The sequence below is a fragment of the Bos grunniens genome, chromosome 13 (assembly GCF_055505025.1).
Source record: "Bos grunniens cultivar Pamir isolate PY7600 chromosome 13, Bosgru_T2T1.0, whole genome shotgun sequence".
NCBI lineage: Eukaryota > Metazoa > Chordata > Mammalia > Artiodactyla > Bovidae > Bos > Bos grunniens.
Window position 1 is genome coordinate 38624769 of NC_141177.1, and position 26655 is coordinate 38651423.

General features: G+C 45.3%; 1 long non-coding RNA gene across 1 annotated transcript; it reads right to left on the reverse strand.

Annotated features, from left to right (window-relative positions):
• Positions 1–18603: 18603 nt before the first annotated feature.
• Positions 18604–19552, reverse strand: LOC147360769 (uncharacterized). The gene is made up of 2 exons (XR_015138710.1): positions 19475–19552; positions 18604–19095 (listed from the first exon to the last, which is right to left on the reverse strand). It is a non-coding gene; the product is annotated as an uncharacterized LOC147360769 (long non-coding RNA).
• Between the last annotated feature and the right edge of the window lie 7103 nt (positions 19553–26655).

Sequence of the window (26655 nt, forward strand, 5' to 3'; positions counted from 1 at the left end):
CACTAATGCAACCATGGAGGCTCCACCCTCATGACCTCGTCACCTCCCAACAACCTCACGCTGGGGCTAGCTTTCCCTGTGCAAATTCTGGACATAGACGTTCAATCCACTGCACAAATGCTGTGACCCTGTAAAAAGACATGCTATTTTAAGAATCTGCTTGTCCCAGACTTGGGAGGCAGAGTGGGCTGTGAAGGAATGGACATTGGGCTTAGAATCTTGGCTGCCACTGTCGTGAGACAGGCTGGGCTGACAGAGACAGCCCAGCATCACTTTCCTCACTGCCCAGACCCATACTGCCTCCAGTATAAAATGCACAGTGAGGTATGTGGTGCCAAGCAGACAGCGGACAGATGCTACCGCCCCTCGATTTTCTACCAGGATAAGAGAAGGAGAACTGCAGATACTGTTGAATACCTGTGAACTATTTTATGAGAATGTCTCATATTTGTCAGAGCCTGTATTGGTCTGTGGCACCCGAAGACGTTTCTTCCAGGCATTCCTGAAGGTGGGAGTTTAGGATTGATCTGAGGAATGTTAAGGTAATTACCAGGCACGGTATTTCATTAGGAAAGCTAGTTATTAAGCATATACTGTTTATAATATGGATGATAAAAGTCAGAGCGCTAAGGAGTTAAGAGTTCCCCTCTTTGCTTGTAATATTAAATTTTATTTTACCTGGGTACCTTATACCTAAAGGGCACAAATATGCCTAGAACCACCTTACGTCTGTATAGTTCTTACCATACAGTTTCTCAAGGCTTATAATTTAATCTTACCCTAAGAGCATCACTGTGATTTGAAGGGAGAGTTTTAGGATGAGGAAACATAGATTCAGTTCAGTTCAGTTCTGTTTAGTCACTCAGTTGTGTCTGACTCTTTGCGACCCCATGAATCGCAGCACGCCAGGCCTCCCTGTCCATCACCAACTCCCAGAGTTCACTCAAACTCACATCTATTGAGTCAGTGATGCCATCCAGACATCTCATCCTCTGTTGTCCCTTTCTTCTCCTGCCCCCAATCCCTCCCAGCATCAGAGTCTTTTCCAATGAATCAACTCTTCGCATGAGGTGGCCAAAGTATTGGAGTTTCAGCTTTAGCATCATTCCTTCCAAAGAACACCCAGGATTGATCTCCTTTAGAATGGACTGGTTGGATCTCCTTGCAGTCCAAGGGACTCTCAAAAGTCTTCTCCAACACCACAGTTCAAAAGCATCAATTCTTCGGCTCTCAGCCTTCTTCACAGTCCAACTCTCACATCCATACATGACCACTGGAAAAACCATAGCCTTGACTAGATGGACCTTTGTTGGCAAAGTAATGTCTCTGCTTTTGAATATGCTGTCTAGGTTGGTCATAACTTTCCTTCCAAGGAGTAAGCGCCTTTTAATTTCATGGCTGCAATCACCATCTGCAGTGATTTTGGAGCCCCCCAAAATAAAGTCTGACACTGTTTCCACTGTTTCCCCATCTATTTCCCATGAAGTGATGGGACCAGATGCCATGATCTTAGTTTTCTGAATGTTGAGCTTTATGCCAACTTTTCACTCTCCTGAGTTTCATCAAGAGGCTTTTTAGTTCCTCTTCACTTTCTGCCATAAGGGTGGTATCATCTGCATATCTGACGTTATTGATATTTCTTCTAGCAATCTTGATTCCAGCTTGTGCTTCTTCCAGCCCAGCATTTCTCATGATGTACTCTGCATATAAGTTAAAGAAGCAGGGTGACAATATACAGCCTTGACATACTCCCTTTCCTATTTGGAACCAGTCTGTTGTTCCATGTCCAGTTCTAACTGTTGCTTCCTGACCTGCATATAGGTTTCTCAAGAGGCAGGTCAGGTGGTCTGGTATTCCCATCTGTTTCAGAATTTTCCACAGTTTATTGTGATCCACACAGTCAAAGGCTTTGGCATAGTCAATAAAGCAGAAATAGATGTTTTTCTGGAACTCTCTTGCTTTTTCAATGATCCAGCAGATGTTGGCAATTTGATCTCTGGTTCTTCTGCCTTTTCTAAAACCAGCTTGAACATCAGGAAGTTCACGGTTCACATATTGCTGAAGCCTGGCTTGGAGAATTTTGAGCATTACTTTACTAGCGTGTGAGATGAGTGCAATTGTGTGGTACTTTGAGCATTCTTTGGCATTGCCTTTCTCTGGGATTGGAATGAAAACTGACCTTTTCCAGTACTGTGGCCACTGCTGAGTCTTCCAAATTTGCTGGCATATTGAGTGCAACACTTTCACAGCATCATCTTTCAGGATTTGAAATAGCTCAATTGGAATTCCATCACCTCCACTAGCTTTGTTTGTAGTGATGCTTTCTAAGGCCCACTTGACTTCACATCCCAGGATGTCTGGCTCTAGGTGAGTGATCACACCACAGTGAGTATCTTGGTCATGAAGATCTTTTTGTACAGTTCTTCTGTGTATTCTTGCCACCTCTTCTTAATATCTTCTGCTTCTGTTAGGTCCATACCATTTATGTCCTTTATCAACCCCATCTTTGCATGAAATATTCCCTTGGTATCTCTAATTTTCTTGAAGAGATCTCTAGTCTTTCCCATTCTGTTGTTTTCCTCTATTTCTTTGCATTGATCGCTGAGGAAGGCTTTCTTATCTCTTCTTGCTATTCTTTGGAACTCTGCATTCAGATGCTTATATCTTTCCTTTTCTCCTTTGCTTTTTGCTTCTCTTCTTTTCACAGCTATTTGTAAGGCCTCCTCAGACAGCCATTTTGCTTTTTTGCATTTCTTTTCCATGGGGATGGTCTTGATTCCTGTCTCTTGTACAATGTCACGAACCTCAGTCCATAGTTCATCAGGCACTCTGTCTATCAGATCTAGGCCCTTAAATCTATTTCTCACTTCCACTGTATAATCATAAGGGATTTGATTTAGGTCATACCTGAGTGGTCTAGTGGATTTCCCTACTTTCTTCAATTTCAGTCTGAATTTGGCAATAAGGAGTTCATGATCCGAGCTGTAGTAGATTCAGGAAGGTTAAATGATTTTGAAGAACTGATGGGCAAGTTGGGGGCACTGCTGGCCCCAACAGTGGGAAACTATGAGAGCTTGCACACCATCTTTCTGGGGGTGGAGGGTGCAGGCCGGGCTGAGAGCACAGCATCTCCAGGGAAGGTGAGGGGTCCTTAGAGGACCAATGGAGGATGGCAGTTGGTTACAGGGTCTGTCTGGGCGTGGCCCCCTGCTAGGCTCCTCTCTGCTGACAAGAGTCAGTCTTCCTGGTAATGAACGACCCGGGAGGGGACCTGTGACCCCGAGTTCCTGCAGGGGCTTTGTGCTCAGGCAGATGTGGGGGTTCAGAGGGAGAACCCCCCTTATTTGCTCTTTTTCACGTGCCTTTGGATGAGTACAGAGAGCATAACTGCCGGGGCACAGAGTAGGTTTTGTAGTTTGTGGTTCGGTTGGAGACCACCAAACTGTTTCCCAAAGTGGCTGTATGGTTTCACATCGCATCAGCAATGAGTGAAGTTTCAACCGTCCTAAAAATCCTCTGTGCTCTGTCTATTCATCCTGCCCTCCCTTCTAACCCTTGGCAACCACGCATCTTTTTACTGCCTTCTTAGCTTTCATTTTCCCAGAAATGTCATAGAGTTGGAATAATGTACACATGTGTGTCTGTGATTGTGCGTGCATCGATGCATGTGTGAGTATGTGCCTGTGTAGCTTCATTTATTTATTGCAGTCACTGAGGATGCAGGAGGCGTGGGTTGGTCATGGAACTCGCCACAGGCTGCAGCACTGGCAGAACCAAGATGTGAAGCCAGCTCGTCGCCCAAACTCCTACTGGACAGAATGCCCAGACACCTCCCATGTTTTTCCAGGGAGGGGAGGGCCCAGGGTGAGGGACCGTGTGGATTGTGTGTCCTGATCTTGCTCCGGGTTCTGGCCTGGCCAGTTGTGCTTGGTTTTTCATACAATATTGAAGGAGATGGTCACTTACAAGCAAACCTGCTTTCAGTTGCCTGTGTGGGGGTGGAAGTGCTCCGGGGGCAGAGAGTGGTGTGCCTGTGAAGTGCCCCCGCCTGGACTCGCCTGCAGCAACCCCACCGTCTCCCCCAGCCCTGTCTACTCATTACTGCCCATTATCAGATGGAAGCAGTCCAGCCCCCACTGAGCAGCGAGCACCCTACCGTCCACATGGGCACAGGATGGCTGAGCACAAGCCGGCAAGTGTGTTTTCCTCTCCATCCCCCTGTGACTGGAATGACTAGTAAGAGCAACATGAAAGTAAAATGGTCTCAAGCCTGAAACACTTGCGGAAGGAACACTTCAAGTCCGCCTTTCATCACTGAACTTAGACTAAATTATGCCATCAAAACGCCATATTATTGCAAATTAGTCAAATTAATTAATCTAAGTCAGTCCTTGGCTGTATTAATCATATGTTTGACAATTTCATGAGAGAAAGAACGTGACTTTTTTCAGCTTACTGTGTGCAGACGAGCCTCCCTGACAGTTGGCCTCTCTTCTGCTCCAGGCTGGTGTTTTACAAACTCTGCAGACACAGAGAGAGTCTTATGGACTCATGGACCCAGGGGTGCAGGGGTTGGGGGGGAAGGAGAGAGAAGCATGGAAACATATACATTGCCACAGGTAAAATAGATAGCCAGTGGGAGTCTGCTGCATGACTCAGGGAACTCCAACCAGGGCTCTGTAACAACCTAGACGGGTGGGATAGGGAGGGAGATGGGAAGGAGGCTCAAAAGGAAGGGGACATATGTACACCTATGGCTGCTTCATGTTGATGTATGACAGAAACCAACACAATTCTGTAAAGCAATCATCCTTCAGTTAAAAAATAAATAAATTGAAAATAAAAACAAAAGCTCTGCAGAAGTAGAATTCCTTCAAATACATTAATACTGAGTTTCACAGTTTCTCCTGTCACTTTGTTTGTATTTGAAAATAACTACCTTCGTGCTCTTAAGATTGCAAGAACTTAAGTGGTGTTTGTTTTTTTTTTAAGCACTCAAACCTGTTAAAAAAAAAAAGACTGCCTTGTGCACATTCCATTTTCATAATTCTCTTTTAAATACCAGAAACCCACAAGTATACACTCGAGAAGAGATTTCTGTTGGAGTTGTGTATGGACCTTAGAATTCTGAGTGCTCCTGAGGGCGCCCCACGCCTGATGAAAGCGATGTGACTCACACCAACGCCTCCTCCCGAGTCGGCACTCACTGTCATGAACAAACCAGAAGGGGCTCTTCCTGCTCACTTCGGGTCAGGCACACTGCCCCTACGTCGTCAGTCTGTCCCTCACGGTTCATCAGAAAGTGCGATCTCTGGAAAAACACTGGTGACGTGTAACGGTTCAATAGTGGTGGTGCCATGAGCAGGCGCCTGCGTGACCGGGGCTCCATGACCACCGCCATCTTACAGACTGGAATGCCGAGGCTACATGCCCAGGCTCACAGCATTTCCACCATGGCTGAATGACGCGATAATTAGGGAAAGACAGAAGTGCTCCAATATCTGCTGCTGCTCTGAAAGTGAATTTCTAAGTCATCAGGTAAAACTGTTTCCCCTCCAGCAGGCTTGGTCCTTCGCAGAGCGCAGAACCAGGGCCCATGCGGGCCCGCAAGGCCTGGCGGGGCGGGGCGTGAGGAGGCGGCGGCGGAAGCAGCCCTAGGGCCGCACAGGCGTCCTCATGGCTCTGGGGTCCGAGCCAGGACCCCCGGCCTCTTTCTGACACAGCTGCCGTCTCGGGCTCACGTCTCCAGACCTCAGTTAACTCAGCACACAAGGTGTTGACTTAGAAACCTGCCGAGTGTGGTTCCAGTTAGGTGGGGCCTGAGGAGAGGGGATGGGTCCGTGTTCTCTGCTGTCACTTTGCCCAGATGTTCTCACTCACGTGACATGAGGGATAAACGACAGCCGTGATGGCTGGTGAGGCCGGTGAGAACAGCGCGAATTTCCCTGACGTGTTTCCTAGAAGTGGCCCATTCTCACTGTTCTCGCTGGCCTCTGCACCTCCATGTTCAGGCTAACACCAAGCCCTAAGTGGAAAAACACTGTGCTAAAGGGGCCCTTGTGGTCTTTTGGGCCCAACTGGATACAGGAAGTACAGAATGGCAGCAAAAACATGTTTACACAGTTTTCTGGGCAGGTATCTGTGTCTCCCCGAAAGTGGGAGGGTGATGTTTACTGAAAGCTTTGAAATTAGCCTCAAAGGACTGACCCACACCAGGTTTCTCAAAATTGGTTTGGCTACCACCCAAGCAGTTCCTGTCTTACTCTGGAAGCCAGAAAAGGTGATCTGGGCCCCCATCTCCAGAGGCCCTGGCAGGCATTTCTGGGAGGCAGTGGGAAGGGAACCCACGGAAGTCTTTGTTGAGAAGCAAATCTGGCGGTCCCCCCACCCCTGTGGTCAATATTCCTCTGGGCAATGACTGGATTATGAAATCTGTAAATATCAATAAGTATTCTGGGATTCTGCTTGGCTTCTGTCAGGAAGAGCATGAGAAGATGTCTTGGGAGGACCCCCAGGGAGGTGGGATTCAGAGTGGCCACAGACGGAGTCACCCTGACAGAGGTGCACTCCTCTGCCCTCAGCCCCCCTCACTCAGTAACCATCCTGTTTTAGCACAATCAGCTCAGAACACCTACAAGTCTTCCTGGGGCGACCCCCACATCTCCTTGGTTACTTCTGGTATTTATTCTGATCTCAGTATAGGAGTGACTTTCTACTCTGTGTTATCTTGTTCTTATTTGAGTCATGCTTCAGGTATATTTTTGATGAAAATACCAGCTGCAGATGTTGGTCTGGCATTAAGTCTCTGCTCTGTTAACTCTGCTTTATAACCCAAGGTGAGCATTCCAGAGTTGTACACAGAACACACACTTCCTGAAGAAATGATGAACCACATAATTTTTTGGCAAAATCATGCTTTCACTTGGTATTCATTGGAATCATAATGATACCAATATTTTGAAAAAACATGTCAACAATTTGAGAACTCTTTAGAGATGAGATTCATGTGGACCCCCAGCTGAAACTGAGATTGGCAGCGACAACAGACACACAAAGAGGAACTGAGTGTGCTTTTCTCTAAAGGTACCGGAACCACAGTAAATTCAGGCTACCTATAAAACAGGCACAAAAATAATGTGACGTTTATGAACAACCCCTGAAGCTGGCCCACACTTTTCACTCTCAAGTATCATTTCATTAGATGATACTGCTTTATCTATTTTGATAGCTATGTATTCAGTGGCTTCATAAGTCTTATTCCTGTTTATCGCACTGATTTTACCAACTATCTGTGAAAGGTACTTTAATGATGCCTGGGTTATAGGAATAAAAAGCTAGTATTCCCACCATGAAGAATTTTACATTAGGTCACTCTTCTTTCAGACAGCAGCATGTCTGAAAGCTAGGATGCTATCTGTGTTGTACACACACGCACTGTACACACACTGTCACACACTACATACCCACAATACACATGCTGTCATGCATTATACACACACGCACTAAACACATGATGTCACACAGTATACATACACACAACACACACACACTGTACATATGCTGTCACACGCTATACACTATACACACACATTATACACATGCTGTCACACTATACACGTGCTGTCACACATTATACACATACTATACACACTATAGACACACACTAAACATGCACTGTACACACAGTCACACACTATACACACTGTACACAAGCTGTCACACATACACACACAAACACATACTGTTACATATAATACACACACACAATACACACAACTATACACACACTGTCACTATACACATGCTGTCACACACTATACACAGTCACACATTACACACACGCTGTCACACTATACACACACTATATGCATGCTGTCACACATTATACACACACTATACATACTATAGACACACACTAAACACACACTGTACACACACTGTCACACACTATACACAAGCTGTCACACATTATACACACACACACTATACATACACTATCACACCGTATACACATTCTGTCACACATTATACACAGTATCATACACTAAACACACACACACTATACACACACTGTCACACTATACAGATGCTGTCACACCTTATACACACACTACACATGCTGTCACACAATTAAATACACCTACACGATACCCATTCTGTCATACATTATACACACTATACAGTGCTGTCATACACTATACACATGCTGATACATGCACACTATACACATGCTGTCACACATTATACACACTATGCATGCTGTCACATACTATACACATACTGTCTACTGTGCACACACACTACACACGGTAACACACTATACACATGCTGTCACACATTATACACACACTGTCACATTATACACATTCACACATTATACATACACTATACACACAGTCACACACTATACACACACATTATACACATGCTGTCACACACTATAAACACTATACACACACTGTCACACAGTATACACACACACTGTGCACATGCTGTCAGACATTATACACAAGCTGTCACACATACACATGCTGTCACACATACTATATACACGCTGTCACACACTATACACACACACGATACACACACACTGTACACACTGTGTACAACCCCTTTCCAAGGCTGAGGAATTCTCCACCCTGTGAGTTTCATAGACAGGTAAAGCCAACCTTCCACTAAAGAAGACCCAAAGTCTGCATCCACCCTTTCTCCACATCACCCTCCCTCCAAACCAGGAACAGATGAGGCATTATACAACCCGTTTGACACTTTGCATATGGAGCTAGTGTTATGGGTTAAACTGTGTCTCCTGCCCAATCCATAGGCTTACATCTTAGGTTCAGTATCTTAGATGGACTTTATTTGGAGGTAAGATCACTACAGAAGTAATTAATGAAAACAAGGCTGTTATGATGGGCCTCAGTTCAATATGACTGATGTCCTTATAAAAATGGTCAATCTGGACATAAACAGGCACAGAGGGAAGAGCTGTCTACAGTGTCCACAAGCCAAGGAGCCAGGCCTTGACAGATTCTCTCTCAGCCTCAGAAAATGGACCAGCTCTGAGGCTCTGGCTGCTCTTGCCTACTTTCTAGCCAACCAGTGGCCCTTCAAAATTTTATTATCTTCTTAAACCATTCAGAGTCTGCTGGTTGAAATTAACCACCTTGATGGATATGGAAACTGGTACCAAGGATGGTTATTCAGCCTGGAGGCTGCAGGGAAATTTGGCAGAAAGCATAAAAATGCAACTGGTATCAAGGGATTTTTAAAGCAGAGAACTCTAGTTCCCTTTCCTCACAGAAGACTTCTGACACCAAATATGTCTTTTTTTTTTTTTTCCTCACACCAGCTAGTTCACCAACTGTCCAGATACCAGCCAGGCATCTACTATTCAGTTTGATTATAACACTGAGTACATGGATGCAGTAATGATCGAGCAGGTGAAGGGCCAGTTCTGCATAATCCCCCACTTCAGATGTCTTATCCACTACAAGGTTGTCCCCTGGGCTTCTGAGCGACTGGTTATAATCTGGATATTCCTACAACCCCCTTCTCAGGCTCTGGAATTTGTTCATGGAATTGAAGGAAACATATGTACCAGTTACTATAAAGGATGTGATAAGGGTCTAGATGAAGGGCCAGATTAACAGATACATAGGGCAAGGTCCAGAGGGTCCCAAGTGCAAGGTTTTCTGTCTCCAAGGAGTTGGAATAGGTCACCCTTCCAGGGTGGATGTGTTCACCAACCCAGAAGTTCTTTGGGCCCCTTTCTTGAAGGTTTCTGTGGGGGTTCCATTATGTATGTATGACTGGATGGATTGTTGGCCACTGGTGGTTCACTTACCCTCCAGCCCTCTTCCCCTCCCCCAAGGCTGGGAGCGGGGAGAGCTCCAGTCCTCTAATCACAGGCTGCTTCCCCCTGGAGACTGTCCCCAACCTTCATAGCTCCCAGAAGTCACCTCAGCACAAACACAGGGGCTTCTTACAGAGAACAAGATGCTTCTCTCACCTTCACCACTACCGAGCCATTTCAGCACCTGAGCACAAAAAGCACAAAAGCAAATGTAACCAAAGATGCTCTCACGGCTCTTCCCACTGAGGCAATCACAGGGGTTTGCGGAGCTCTGGGACAGAATACATTTGTCTTCTTGTGTCACAGCATCGTAGGTATGAACTCAGTAACCCTTGATGTGCAGAGACAGAACAGCTCAGAAAATGGTGCCTGGGTTTTGCCCAGAATGGAGTGTCCCTTGATGGCCTGACTTTGGGACCCTCAGCTGCTGCTACTATAGAACTGATTAGGGTATGAGGAATTCAAGGACACTGGGATAGATGGCTGACTGCGTGCACTTGGAGACTGATGGAAACAAGCCCAAATCTTTGCATCTTTACTTGAGGAAACTTCTGAGATTCTAGTGTCTGTGCTTAAAGAGCATCTTTTCTCTTGTAGTTGCACAGCTGTGATGACTCAAAAGCAAAAGCAGACTTTCACTTGGCTGATATTACATTATAGTGCTTGATAAATGCACAATTGACCTATGTACTCTTTTGTATAGGAGCTCAGGTGGAGTATGCCTGGGTATTTAAGTGTCCCATGTCCTCAGGCTCCACTGAGCCTGCTTCACCACCACACCAGTCTTCTTCCCTTCTCTGATAAGACTTATAACCATACGTACATCAGCTTGTGACTGGATAAACGAAATGAGCAAATATTCATATAATGAAACATTTTGTTGTTGTGTTGTTGCTAAGTTGCATCAGATTATTTTGCCACCCTGTGGACTGTAGCCCTCCAGGCTCCTCTGTTCATGGGATTGCCCAGGCAAGAATACTGGAGTGGGTTGCCATTTCTTTCTCTAAGGGATCTTCCTGACCCAGGGATCAAACCCACATCTCCTGCATTGGCAGGTGGATTCTTTACCACTGAGTCACCAGGGAAGTCCAGTGAAATGCAATTCAGCAATAAAAAATGAAATACGTATACATGTTACAACTTGGATGAACCTTAAAAACATTATGTGAGGAAAAGAATCCAGACACAAAAGACCACATAGTATATAATTCTCTTTATATGAAATATCCAAGAAAGAGAAAATCAATAGAGACAGTAGATTCCCAAGAACAAAGCTGGAAGTATTACACTTACTGATTTCAAGCTATACTACAAAGCTACCTTAATAAAAAAATATGGTACTGGCACAAAAACAGGCATACAGAACAATGGATCAGCATTGAGAGTCTGAAAATAAATCCACATGTATTTAGACAATTAACTTAAAGGAGCAAAGAACATACTGTGAAGAAAAGACAATCTCGTCAATAAACAGTGTTGGGAAAAGTAAAAAGCCACCTGTAAAAGAATGCAACTAGATCACTACCATACACCACACACAATTAACTCAAAATGGATTAAAGTTCTGAATATAAGACCTGAACTACAAAATTACCAGACAAAAACATGAGGGGTAACCACAATGACATTGGGTACAGCAATGTTTTTGGGGCTCTGACTCCACAGCAAAAATTAACAAATGGTACCACATCAAACTAAAAAAGCTTCTGCACATTGAAAAAAATAAAACCATCATCAAAACAAAAACTGCTTACTGAATGGGAGAAGATATTTGCAAATCATATAACCAATAAGGGAATAATATCTAAAATATATAAAGAACTCAAACAACTCAACAACAACAACAAAACAAACAACCTGATTTAAAAAATGGGCAGAGGACCTGACTAGACATTTTTCCAAAGAAGACATAAAGATGGCCAACAGGTACGTGAAAAAATGTTCAAAAACCCTAGTCATCTGTGAAATGCAAAGCAAAACAATATCACCTCATATCTGTTAGGATGGCAGTCATCGAAAAGTCCACAGATAATAGAGATTGGAGAAAAGGGAACCCTCATATACCATTGGTGGGAATGTAAATCAGTGCAGCCACTATGGGAAGCAGTAGGGAGATTTTTCAAAAAATTAAGAACTATTCAACTCTGAGCATTTATCTGAAGAACACAAAAACACCAATTTGAAAAGATATATGCACTCCAAGGCTCACTACAAAATTATTAACAATAGCTAAGACATTGAAACAATCTAAGTGTCTAAAAACAGATGAATGGATAAAGAAAATGTGAATGTATATATATGTATCACACTCCCTGATTTCAAGCTATACTACAAAGCTACACTAATCAAAACAATATGGTACTGGCACAAAAACAGACATATATATATATATATAATGTAGTATAATATATATAATGAAATATTACTCAGCCATGAAAAGAATGAAATCTTTCCATTTGCAACAACATGGGTGAACCATGAGGGTATTATGCTTAGTGAAGTAAGTCATATGGAGAAAGACAAATAGCATATGATTTCACTCATATGTGGAATCTAAAAAAACCCAAAGCAAACAAAATAAAACAAACTCAAAGATACAGAGGACAGAAGAGTGATTACCAGAGGGGGAGGGGATTGGAGGATAAGTGAATGGGTGAAGGGTATGAACCACATGGGCTGGAGAGCAATAATAGCTGTGCTGCTGCTGATACTCCTGTGTGCACAAATGTAGAGCCAGAATACTGGACACCTGAAACTCATATAATAAAAAAAATAATGAGATGGTAAAGTTTATGTTATGTGTATCTTACCATGTTTAAAAATGTAAACATTTCTAAAAGGAAAATAGTTTCCTGGTGCATGGAGTTGGGGGTGGGAATGAGGAGTAGGGTACATGAGTGAGACTAAAACTGCACTGTGAGGACGGCTTCACAACCCTGTACATTCACTAAAAATCACCTAACAGTACAGTTAAAATGAGTGAGTTTTATGGTATGTAAATTTGACCCCCCATAAAACTGTTAAAAAAAATTGGACTTCCAAATCATACAACCTTTATCTATTGGAATAATAAATAAAACCTAAGTTGTTTTAAACAATGTACCACAAAGGGATAAAATACAGAATCTGTCTAATTCTAGTTTTATTATGTTTCAGTAGGATAGCTGTTTGGGCTAATGTAACAAAATAAAAAGAACATCTTTATTCAAGCCATTGAAATAGAAATAAATTTTTAAAGAAAAATCACACTGTGATTTTTTTAAAACAACAGTGTTGTAGATATCTTAAATCCTTAACAATTAGGTTAGAAAAAATTGCTTTCACTTAGACTTCATTGGATCACATCTATTAGTTTGGTCACATAAATGTCAGTACATAGCAGTCTTTTACTAATTAATTATTCAGCCTAAAGTCTATTAGCAAATATTTACCACTTACAGCCTAATTAAAATTGAACCCAGGTTACTATTAAATAGAGGTCACTCTAAAGCTCTTCTCAAGAGAAATATAGGCTCATTTATAGGAGAATCACAAGGAAATCCCACTCAGAGGGTAGTTATTCAGAAGTCGATAAGAAATTCAAGGACACAGGGAGCATTCAACCCTCACAGGTCTATTGTTGTTCCTTTTAATCAAGTATCAGATTCATTGAAGCTGGGTGATGATATGTATCTGGCAAGAGGAAGGCAGGTTTTTAGGGAGTAATGAGTAAGTCAAAAACTAAGGTCATGGCATCTGGTCCTATCACTTCATGGCAAACAGATGGGAAAAAGAAATGGAAAAAAGTGGTAGATTTTATTTCTTGGGCTCCAGAATCACTGTGGATGGTGACTGTAGCCATGAAATTAAAAGACACTTACTCCTTGGTATAAAAGCTATGACAAACCTAGAGAGTGGATTAAAAAGCAGAGAAATCACTTTGCCGACAAACGTCTGTATAGTCAAAGCTATGGTTTTTCCAGTAGTCTTGTGTGGATGTGAGAGTAGGACCATAAGGAAGGCTGAATGCTGAAGAATTGATGCTTTTGAACTGTGGTGATGGAGAAGACTCTTAAGAGTCTCTTGGACAGCACGGAGATCAAGTCAGTCAGTCCTAAAGGGAGTCAACCCTGTATTGGAAGGACCGAAGCTTAAGTTCTAATACTTTGTCCACCTGATGCAAAGAGCTGACTCACTGGAAAAGACCCTGATGCTGGGAAAGATTGATGGCAGGAAGAGAAGGGGGCAGCAAAGAATGAGAATGGTTACATAGCTCATAGACAGACTCAGTGGACATGAATTTGTGCAAACTCTGGGAGATAGTGAAGGACAGAGGAGCCTGGTGTGCTACAGTTCATGGGGTCGCAAAGAGCCAGACACAACTTAGTGAATGAACAACAACAATGAGTAAGTCAACTCCTCACCACAGAGAAGCACGACTGAGTAAGTGTAAAGAGTGCCATAGTCTGTGGGGCGGGTGTCTCTCCCCGTTTAGCACAGCTCCTTGAGAAAGTCACAGACAGAGAAGAGGACAACTTTCTGGTTTTATAATGTGAGGTCGTCTGCCCCTTGGAACTGTAGCTGGACTCTGGACTGAACTGGGGGCTCTCTGAGGGAGACTGTCACAAGACCTGTCCTTTCATCACTCAGGGAGACAAGAGGAGCTTTAGTGGTTTTTTCTTCTACTTTACCATGTGAAGTGAAAGTCGCTCAGTTGTGTCCGACTCTTTGCTACCCAATGGACTATACAGTCCTTGGGATTCTCCAGGCCAGAATACTGGAGTGGGTAGCTGTTTCCTTCTTTAGGGGATCTTCCCAACTCAGGGATTGAACCCAGGTCTCCCACATTGCAGGCAGATTCTTTATCAGCTGAGCCACCAGAGAAGCCCACTTTACCATGTAAATGTCTGCAATTCTGTCCTGCAGGTCTGCGCTCTTCCTGGAGGGTCTGGAGGGGATCACATTTCCTCACACCTTCCGTTCATTTACAGTGGTGCTGCCAAGCTGCATCGATACAGGTTGTCCAGTATATATGTATGTGTGTATGTGTATATATTCACTACATGTGCATGCCTCACTTCATGCTGGCCTGTGCACCTGTGAGTTTGCTAACTGTTCTATAATACATTACTCCTTGTCTCATCTATACTGGTACATAAAGGGCTTTCGTTGGTAGGATTATCTTATTTCCCCAACACTACATATTGATATTAGAGAAAAAATGTCAATGTTTCAACAAAAGTAGAGACTCTTAGTATTTCTTTTCTGGCAAGATACTGAACTTCCCTCTCAATTCACACTGTCAGTGCTCTTTGGGATGTGCCCTCTGACCCCCATCCCTGTGTCACCCGCTCGACCTCCCAGGGTCTCCCCACATGACCGCAGGTCATCTTTTTGGAGGAGACTGTATTCACATCTAAACAAAGGTCATAATGTCAACATGCTAAGGGAGGGGAGTGGAAGTTTCCCAACTATTAGCCAGTGATTATGTTTCTTCTTCCTTCTTGAAACTCAGTCTCATAAAAGGCAAAGTCTTATTTAAGTTCTGATTCTTGTCTTTGTACACTAGTCACTCATTGAAAAGGAGTCTCAATTAAAAATAACCTTAAAAATTCAAAATAAGCAGCACCAAAAACTTCTAAAAGCTCACAGACATGTCACTGTGGACACCCTGCATGGTGCAGAAAGACCACTAGGAAGGGGAGAATGAGACAGGAAGTGATCTGGAGAACTTAGAGAGGAAGAGACACTTTCAGTAACTTTACTGTGTAGTAAACAGTGATCAGGCTTCCCCAGTGGCTCAGCAGTAAAGAACCTGCCTGCCAGTGCAGGAAACATGGGTTCGATCCTTGGGTTGGGAGGATCCCCTGGAGGAAGGCATGGCAACCCACTCCAGTATTCTTGCCCAGAGAATCCGCATGGACAGAGGAGCCTGGCAGGTTACAGTCCATGGTTTCGCAGAGAGCTGGACATGACTGAGCAACTAAACAACAACAACCAGTGATCACGGGAAAAAACCAAGACAGTCAGTCTGTCAGTCAAGACAAAATGAACAGCCCATGTTTTGCCATCAAACCTCAACATGAAAAAACATACTTTGGGTGAGTGTATTAGTTTCCTATCGCTGCTGTAACAGATTACCACAAACTTATTGGCTGAAAACAGCACACGTTTACCGCTGTGTGATTCTGGATTTCAGAATGTGGCACAGGTCTCACTGGGCTGAAGCCAAGGCTCCTGCAGGTCTGCGCTCTTCCTGGAGGGTCTGGAGGGGATCACATTTCCTCACACCTTCCGTTCATTTACAGTGGTGCTGCCAAGCTGCATCGAGACAGGTTGTCCAGTATATATGTATGTGTGTATGTGTATATATTCACTACATGTACAGCCAGCCACCCGCCAAGCATTCAACTCTGTGAACCCCTTGTTAACCTACTATATGTACCTCCAAAGGGAAATAATTCAAGACAGACACCTCTGAGTGTGTGTGTGAAGTTTCTTCTTGTTTGGAGTTTGCTAGTTTGCATTTTCTGCTCTTTTCACGTTGAGTTTCATGTGAGGTGTGTGACCCTGCCTCATGGCACAGGCTCTGGGGTCAGAACTGCTGATGTGAAGCTCAGCTCTGCACCCACTAAGCGAACTTGGGGAAGTTAACCGTCCTGTCTGGGCCTCAGCTTCCTCTCCTGCTAAACAGGGCAATAATGGCACAACCATCAAAACCCAGTGAAGCTGACCTCCACCCCGCACACTCTGGTTCAGCTGGTGGAGGCTGCTGGAAGGACATCAGGACTCCCTGATGCCCCCTCACCCCCCAGGACAGGTTTCCCCTCAGCTGAGTTTGGAGACTAGAGATGAGCCTCCTCCCCACTTGTGCCCATCACCCTCCCCCTGCTACATCTGGGTTTCTTTAAATAGCTTGTGTTTTTATCCAAGTGAGACACACACTGAATCAGAATTGGTGATTTTTATTGGTCTTTTCTTGCTAATTTTATAGAAAGAGGAAACAACCACTTAGGATAAAAGTTAAATACCAATACGTACTTCTGATGCAATCGCCTCTAATAAGACTGTCACTGTTAGGGAATGGCTCAACACCTGAAAACTGTGTCTTCTAATGGGCTCCTCAAGACAGATAAATCTGATTACTATATGCCTATTTTTTTGTTACAGGTACTTTGAAACTGCATTGTTGCTCTTGACCTGACATTAAAGCCCATTCCAAGTAAGATTTTTAAGTGAATGAGCACAGAATACAATACTGAGATTGACTTCAGACATTTCTAATTGTTTTGAGTTTACTGGCTATTTCCCTTCATTCGAATGTACTAGAAAATTCTTTGTGTATTACTGTGTACATGGAGCATATACACCTGGATGCCGAGCCCGTCCTGGGTATGATAGAACGTCCCTTTCTTGTGACAAGTCGTGATGAGGCTGCATAATCCTTACTGAGCAAAATGGACTAAAAGAAACTCAGCCACACACCATAAAACCATGGAATTGTGCCACTTTAGAGCTGGAAAATCCCTAAGAGATGATCTAGTCTAACTGCCTAATTATATGGATGAAGAATCCAGTAAAATACAGGGTCCATTTGTCAGAAAGCGCCTCTAACTAAGCAGAGCTGGCAGGCCAGAGCCTACCAGCTCAGCCCAGAGGGAGGGGGAGACGTGTCACCGGGCCAGTGGCCGCCCTCATGTCTTGTGTGTGGGAGGCTGGGCTCTGGAGCTCTCCCGTTAGTCCCGGGCAGACCGGGACGCCTCGAGGGACAGGAGGCATGGTGGCCGGGCCACAGCAGAATGTGTCGGTCACACAATTTCAGTGAGACCCAACCAGGAAAAAGGGGTCTGACAAAACAGACGTGAAGTTAGTGTTTTATGAATATGGTCCAGTCTGCCTTCCTGTAGTCATGCCTGACAGCCTGAAATGTTATAAGTGATTCCCTTTCCATTTCTGTCCTGGATGGTCTTCCCAGGATGATTCACGACTCTCCTCTAACCATTAGGAACCGAGTCTTCTCACAGAGGCTGGGTCCGTGGTGGGGCCTTAGGGAGGGGTTGTCAGGGAAGAAGGTGGTGGGTGCCCAGGGTCTCCCAGGAGAAGAAAGTCGCAGTGGGAGGTTGGGAGGACCGCTGAGGGTCTTTGTTGGGGTCCCAGGGGCTTATCCAAGGCCAGCCCACTGACCCATCAGCTCACCTGAGGTGCTCTGAGTCCGTGTTGGCCAGACCAGCTGCTAACCAGGTGCCTCTCCACATGCCCACCTGGCGGGCCCGACTCTAGTCCCGCAGCCGCCAGTTGGCGCAGTAGGACAAGAATCCTCCTCAACCCCTGCTGAGGTTGACGAGTCTGCCCTGGAAGAAAGACGTCTTCAAACACATCGGGCGTCTGATCCTGACTGCGAAAGAACAGCCCCCAGGGTGGAACGACTGAAGTGGCAGTGCTCCAGGGGTTCTCTGGGCACTGGGCTTTGCCAGCCTCACCCAGAGGTGGCTGTTCCCATCTCACCTGTAGAGTTTCCAGGTAGGGCTGGAGGAGAGGCAGGCATACAGGTCCCTCTGAGGAGGAGGAAGGCTGGGCGAATAAGAATGTTGAGACTTCTGGGAGAAAGGGCCATAAGTTCAGGACAGAAGTTTCCCTCTGCCCTCACAGGCCGTCACCTGGGCCTGAGAATTAAAGTGATGTAGGAAAGATCAAGAGGGAACAAGCCTACAGGCTCATTTACTGGAGGTTTAGGAGCCTTCACAAGGAGCAAAGACGCAAAGAAGCCATGACCTTAAATGCTTTTATATTGGGCTGGACAGAAAGGAAACTGCGGAAAAGTAACTACCATACACGGGGAGGCCGGGAAAGGCAGGAGTCACGTTAACAGGGCCCGTCTGCGCAGAGCGCTCTCGGCCTGACTCCCTACCGGGCAGGATGAGGACGTTACTCCCTCCAGGCTCTAGGGGCCATCTTCCATGGTGGCGGGGTGGGGGTCTTCTCTGCCGCGTCCAGGAAGGGTACCCTTCTTGCGCCTGGTGTTATTTTAAGTGCATTTCCCTTGAAACAGCCTTTATGCACAGAGGGCACGTTGTGGGCCGCATGTCTGGCTGCCCTACGGAAGCCTGGAAACCCTTGACACCGGGTAAGGGCTCTGCTCTTGCTTCTTGCAACTGTCCTCCAGGCTGCCCAGGAAGTGCTTGCTATTTCCATTCTCCAGCTCAGAAAATGAGACTTGCTGAGGTCAGAACGTGGAGCTAGAGGAGAACCCAGTGCTGTCCCTACAGCGAAAATTAAAAACATTCCTTTTAAATATGCTGCAATAGAGCATAAAACAATAACCCCAGAGGTGTCTGTCATGACTCGGTGAATGGCACGGGGGCTGACTCGAGCTGGATGAGTAGACAGAGGTGGAGGGAGTCTGGTCTCCTGAGCCCTGAGTGTGGATGAGCTAATGCAGTGCCAGGGTCCCCAGGGGAGGCAACTATGGTCCCAGGACCACCCTCACCAGTGGACAGACGAGCAAACCAAGATGCCCGCTGCCTCTGTCCCAGACGCCTGAGGATGCCTGGTTTCAAAGGCTACTCATTATTCACACAGGACTGTCCGACTGTCTATTCTTGAAGCCCACCAGCCCTGGTTTCCTTGGGATCGTCTTACCCTCATCCAGTAAGTTCTAGCCCTCGCCGGCTTTTAATGAGAGGAAGTGGCCGCTTGGCTATAAAGGGTGAAAGGAGTGATGACTCAAGGATTGAGAATGCCATCTCCAGGAAGCGGTGGGATGACTTTCACATCAGACTTTCTCACCACCTCCCTGACCCTTGGAAGAGAAGCAGTCATTCTTTTCAAGTGGCCAAAATATGGGGCACTGTTTTTGTTCTAACAATAGACAAACAGGACGCTCCCCAAAACAAGGCACCCCGCGATTAAGCTTGCACTCCTGGAGGGGTGGGCACAGAACCTGGGGAAGACGTTAAGAGCGCATTCCCATGGGATCCACGAGAAGAGGGCCTGAGGTTTACTGAAGGGAGTTTACGGGAGGGACTCCCATTAACTTCTGGTGTCCATAGGACTCCCAGTGGCTCAGGATGGGTGCATTATTAGAAGACTGTGGACATATCACAGACTGTAAACAGCCTCCGTATAACTGACTGCTCTTCATGGTGGCATTATTAAAATGGAAAAAAATTGACTTGGATGAAAGAGGCTAACAGATGGCATTTGGTGGAGAATGTTCACTTGTAGGCTTGTGCTTCAGGCTCTGAAATTGGAAATTTCAGGCAAGAGCTGCAATGGAGCCCATGATGGGCTTCAAGTTCTAGGACTCCATGTGACATCTGGATTGAAGCATCTTTGGGATGCATTGCTGAGAAATGGTGTAACCTCCCGGCTAAATGACATCTCTGTTTGAAAGGAAGAAACAAGCTAATTACCCTTGACCCTAGAAGACAAAGTTACCCCCATTCAATGACAGGGTCAGTAACCAACACCTAAGGTTTCTTTCTGTGCATAAGCTTCGAGTCATCCATTTCCTTGCAATACAGATGGCATCTCTTGTTGGACTGTGCAGAACACTTCTCGTTGTAAGGCTTAAACTGAAACAGCAGGAGGGTGAGAAGCAGCAGCAGAGGACTTGTTCAGAAGGACTGATCCTGCATCTGCACAGAGATCCCTGATAGGCGATGGTCAGGTCAGGACACGCGGAACGCACCAAACCTCCTGGACAACTAGGAGATGTTTGAAACCGTCAGGCCGTCATATCCGGTGATTAAAAACCACAGTAATGATGATGGGGAAGGAATAAAGAAAACAAATCTAGGCTCTGTTATTCTAGGAAAGCTTTATGGTGGGAATCTAAATCTTATCATTGTCATTTAACATATATGAAGCCCTCACTGAATCACTGTCTGGCGCCAAGTTCCAGGGAGACATCCTAATCTCAGAACTCCATTTTAGTTGATAACATAAAATTTCGCCTTATCACCTCTTGGCTGGAGCTGGGAAGTGCAGCATATCTGAGTGGTTTAATGTATCTTCCTCTTCAAGGTTGAGCTTATATCTGCCTTGGGTTGCGGGATGCTAAAAAGAAGTCTTCTTCAATCAAGATGCTTTCTACAACTACCTGTCTCTCTGGTTCTGTTAAAAGTTCACCTGTGGACACTGGGTTCTTTTTTTTTTAGTTGCTGCAAGAGTGTACTGTTCAAAAATTATTCATTTGGAAAGCATGCATTGTGAGATATTACTCATTTCAGTTCAGTCACTCAGTTGTGTCCTACTCTTTGCGACCCCATGAATCGCAGCACGCCAGGCCTCCTTGTCTATCACCAACTCCCAGGCTTTACTCAAACTCATGTCCATCGAGTCAGTGATGCCATCCAGCCATCTCATCCTCTGTCATCCCCTTTTCCTCCTGCCCCCAATCCTTCCCAGCATCAAGGTCTTTCCCAATGAGTCAACTCTTCGCATGAGGTGGCCAAAGTAGTGGAGCTTCAGCTTTAGCATCACTCCCTCCAAAGAACCCCCAGGGCTGATCTCCTTCAGAATGGACTGGTTGGATCTCCTTGCAGTCCAAGGGACTCTCAGGAGTCTTCTCCAACACCACAGTTCAATATAATATTTATCATTTTTGCTAATGTGAACAGAAACCATGGTTAAGATTGTCATGTGCCAGTCAAGAGGCTAGAATTACATATGTTGAATATCATATCATACAGATCATAACTCACCATATATTGTATCATATATCATGTTAGGCTTGGCATGCTGCAGTCCACGGGGTCGCAAAGAGTCAGACACGACTTAGCGACTGAACAGAAATAATCATATTATGGGATCATACATCATATCACATATATAAGCAAATGAAGACACTGCTACAGTTTTAATTTCACCAATGAAGAGACTAAGACTAGAGAGAGAAGCTGTATAATTGGGTCAAATAGGTAGGAATTGGTAGAGCTGCCTCCTACCTGCGGCCCCCTGCCCCGCACCCCCCAGCTTCTTACACACTCTCCTTCCCTCTCTGCCTCTCTTCTTTTCTCCTCCCTCCTTTCTCTGGCCCCACAGCAGGCCCTCAGGCTAACAGAGCCTAGGCACAGGTTCTGGAAGTGACGGAGAAGCACAGCGGAAGGCCACCTGACATAGAGCTGGGACTTCGAGTCAGGTCGCACACTGGCTCCACAGGATGTAACGGAACCATGAAACAAGTGTGAAGAACACAAAGACTTCCCAAACCTCTACATCGGGTTTTTTCTTTCACTTTCCACTTGTGTCTCAAGCTCTTTGACCCTGAAGACAGATGACTCAATGAATCTTACTTTTCTTAACCTTGTTAATAGAACACAGTTGTAAAAACTGGATTCAATTATGACTCCTTTTTCCAGTTCACTGTTGTCCCCAGACCAGTTGGGGACATGGATCGTCACTAGCCCCAAGGGCAAAGCCTTGGGGTGCAGAGGGCTGAGGCTGGTGCCATCCTGCACAGGTGCAGGGGCTGGAGCTACCAACCCTGGAGATGCCTGGGCTTCCTCAGTGAGGGCCGCTGCAGAGGGCGTGCATCCTAAGCACAATTTTCTCAGAGGGGCACAGACTCCTGACCTGAGTCACGTCTGCTTGGAGAACGGGATTAGCCTTTCAGAGCTGGATGGGTGACTCACTGCGTCATCACAAGGGGAACAAAGAGCCGCCTATGGACAGGTTCCAGCAAGGGCTCAGAACCACTCCTCCCACACCTCCTGGAGGAGACCCGCTGGGCCTGGAATATCACTGGGTGCCACTGCGAGGATCCCTGGGTGGCACTGGCCTGGCGTCCTTCGAGGGCACGGTCAGGGAGCTGCAGCCAAGGGCACTCCCAATACGAGGAGGTCACCTCTGTGTCTGCCTCCTGCTCCCCGTTCCCAGGAGCCAACTCTAGTGCAGAACTCCCTCCCCCAAAGCCCAGGAGAACAGGGTGGTCTGCCATCCCAGCGAAGAGGCCACACCATGAAAAGCACAGTAAAAGCTGGGCCTGTGCTGCCGCGGGCTGTTCCCTGGTGGTGCGCTCTCATATAGGGTCTGGGGGGTGCCAGTTAGGGTTCGAGCCCTCCAGCGGGCAGGCTGGCTGCACCATAGGGCAGCACCTCCTTCTGCTTCACACCAAGTCCTCTCCAAGCTCCCTGGGGAAGCCCCCGATAGTGTATGTCACCCCTTCATCCCGCCTTTCTGTAGACGCAGGAACCCCAGGGGATGAGCCGTGGCTTCCCACTTATCAGCGAGGATGCTTAGCATACTTGACTTACAACATCACCCTGGAATGGGAGCTTCTGCTTGGAGGCTAAGCCCGCCCACTCTGAGAGGAGATCAAAGGGTTGGAGCTTTCCAAAGTTAAATCTAATGTTCCCAGAGTGGGGAGGGCAGACTAAGATAGGATTTTGCAATAACGTTCGGGGGCTGTTTCCCATTGCTGACAGTGGACTCAGCCAGGAAGCCTCTTTGCAGGGAGCTTCCTTGGCTGCTGGCTCTGAGGATCAGCTCAACAATCAGCCACACAATTCCTCTGTGATGCAGAGGCCGTGGGGCCTGTTCCCTCCCTCAGGAAGGGCTCCCTGCCTGCCGCGCAGATCAGAGCTTTCTTCTCTGCAGCAACAACAGTGCAGGACACAACAACACCCACTTTGGGAAAGGGATTTACTAACAAGTGTAACAGGAATGTATGAAAATGGGCCAAGGGAACCACGTTATTCAACACTGGCTCTGGGACATTTGTGTCACCTTAGCAATTCCAATGGGGACCTCTGCTTTCTCCATCGTCATTATTTTACTACTATTATCACTGTGAATTTGCCATCTGTCACTGTAAGGCCAGAAACAGTGACTTCCTAAGAACCCAGGGAGGGAAGTGGCCCCAAGGCCATTGCGTCCTGCCCTCATGGGCAGTACCACTCAGCAAAGAGGTGCAGGGCCTCCTTCCCAAAGGCCTAGCCAGGCCCATCATATCTCAGCTGAATTCCTCTTTATTTCACATAATCCGGCATAAATTACCACAGTTGTGGATACAAACAAGAAATACACAAGTGCTGCTTCAGAGAGCTCCAGCTCCAGGAGGAAAACATCCTCCAGGGAGCTGGGTGTTGCCCTCTGGCCGGTAGCAACAGGACACTTACCTCTTCTAGCCAGAGGGTGGGACCTTGGTTACACACCGGGGCATGTCTGACCTCTTCGAACCTGGGTTCAACATCTTGAAGAGATACTGATCAATAATGCTCATTTGCCTGTGTTGTTGTTTAGTCACTTAGTTGTGTCGGACTCTTTGCAACTCCATGGACTGCAGCACACCAGGCTTCCCTGTCTTTCACTATCTCCCGGAGTTTGCTCAAACTCATGTCCATTGAGTTGATGATGCCATCCAACCATCTCATCCTCTGTTGTCCCATTCTCCTCCTGCCCTCAGTCTTTCCCAGCATCAGGGTCTTCCAATGAGTTGGCTTTATGCATCAGGTGGCCAAAGTATTGGAGCTTCAGCTTCAGCATCAGTCCTTCCAAGAATATTCAGGACTGATTTCCTTTAGGATTGACTGATTTGATCTCCTTGCAGTCCAAGGGACTCTCAAGAGTCTTCTCCAGCACCATGATTTGAAAGCATTAAGTCTTTAGCACTCAGCCTTCTTTATGGTCCAACTTTCACATCCATACATGACTACTGGAAAAACCATAGCTTTGACTATATGTATCTTTGTCAGCAAAGTCAGGTCTCTGCTTCTTAATATGCTGTCTGGGTTTGTCACAGCTTTTCTTTCAAGGAGCAAGAGTCTTTTAATTAGATGGCTGAAGTCACTGTCTGCAGTGATTTTGGTGCCCAAGAAAATAAAGTCTGTCACTGTTTCCATTGTTTCCCCATCTATTTGCCATGATCTTAATTGTTTGAATGCTGAGTTTTAAGCCAGCCTTTTCACTCTCCTCTTCAACCTTCATCAAGAGGCTCTTTATCCTCTTCACTTTCTACCATTAAGACGGTATCATCTGCATATCTGAAGTTGTTGATATGTCTACTGGTAATCTTGATTCCAGCATGTAACTCATCCAGTCCAGGATTTTGCATGATGTACTCTGCATATAAGTTAAATAAGCAGGGTGACAATATACAGCTTTGATGTACTCCTTTCCCAATTTTGAACCAGTTCATTGTTCCATGTCCAGTTACAACTGTTGCTTCTTGACCTGCATACAGATTTCTCAGGAGACAGGTAAGGTGGTCTGGTATTCCCATCTCTTGAAGAATTTTCCACAGTTTGTTGTGATCTACACAGTCAAAGGTTTTAGCATAGTCAGTGAAGCAGAAGTAGATGTTTTTCTGGAATTCTTTGCTTTCTCTATTATTCAATGGATGTTGGTAATTTGATCTCTGCCTTTTCTAAATCAAGCTTGAACATTTGTAAATTCTCAGTTCATATGCTATTAAAGCCTTGCTTGAAAGATTTTGAGCATTACTTGCTAGCATGTAAAATAAGCACAAATGTGTGGTAGTTTGAACATTCTTTGTCATTTCCCTCCTTTGGGATTGGAATGAAAACTGATGTTTTCTAGTCTTGTGGCCACTGCTGAGTTTTCCAAATTTGCTGGCATATTGAGTGCAGCACTTCAACAGCATCATCTTTTGGGATATGAAATAGCTCAGGTGGAATTTCCATCACCTTCACTAGCTTTGTTCCTAGTAATGCTTCCTAAGGCCCACTTGACTTCACACTCCAGGATGTCTGGGCTGTAGGTGAGTGACCATATATCGTGGTTATCCGGGTCATTAAGACCTTCTTTGTACAGTCTTCTGTGCATTCTAGCACCTCTTCTTAATCTCTTCTGCTCCTGTTATGTTCTTAATATATGTAAACAGCTCATACAACTCAGTATCAATTTTAAATGGGCAGAAGATTGGAATAGACATTATTGCAAAGAAGACATACAGGTGGCCAACAGGCACCAGAAAAGATGCTCAACATCACTAGTTACTAGAGAAATGCAAACCAAAGCCACAATGAGGACTTCCCTGATGGTCCAGTAGTTAAGAATCCACTTGCCAAAGCAGGGGACATGAGTTCAATCCCTGGTCTGGGAAGATTCCACATGCCTTGGGGCAACCAAGCCTGTGCACCGCGACTACTAACACCTGGGCACCCTAGCGCCCGTGCTCTAGAGAACCACCACCACGAGAAGCTTGCGCACCACGAGAGCAGCCCCTGCGAGGAGCCCCTGCTTGCCACAACTAGAGAAAGCCCTCTTGAGGCAACAAAACCCAACACAGTCAAAGGTAATTAAATACAATTTAAAAAACACAATGAGATATCACTTCACACTTGCCAGAATGGCTATCATTAAAAGTCTACAAATAACAAATGCTGGAGAGGGTGTGAGAAAAGGCACCCCTCCTACCCTGTTGGTGGGAATGTATACTGGTGCAGCTACTATGGAGAACAGCATGGAGATTCCTTGAAAAATTAAAAATAGAACTACCATACCATCCTGCAATTCCACTCATGGGTATATATCCAAAGTAAAGGGAAACATTAATTCAAACAGATATATGCACCCCAATGTTCATAGCAGCATTATTTATTAATGAAGCAGCCAAAATGCAGAAGCACTTTAAATGTCTATCAACAAACTAATGGATAAAGAATATGTAGTATATATACATGATGGAATACTACTCAACCATAAAAAAAGAATGAAAATTCTGCCATTTGCAACAACACAGATGAACTTGGAGGATATTATGCTAAGTGAAATAAGACAGAGAAAGATAAACACTGTATATCACTAATATGTGGAATTTAAAAATAAAAGAAACTAGTGAACATAATAAAAAAGAA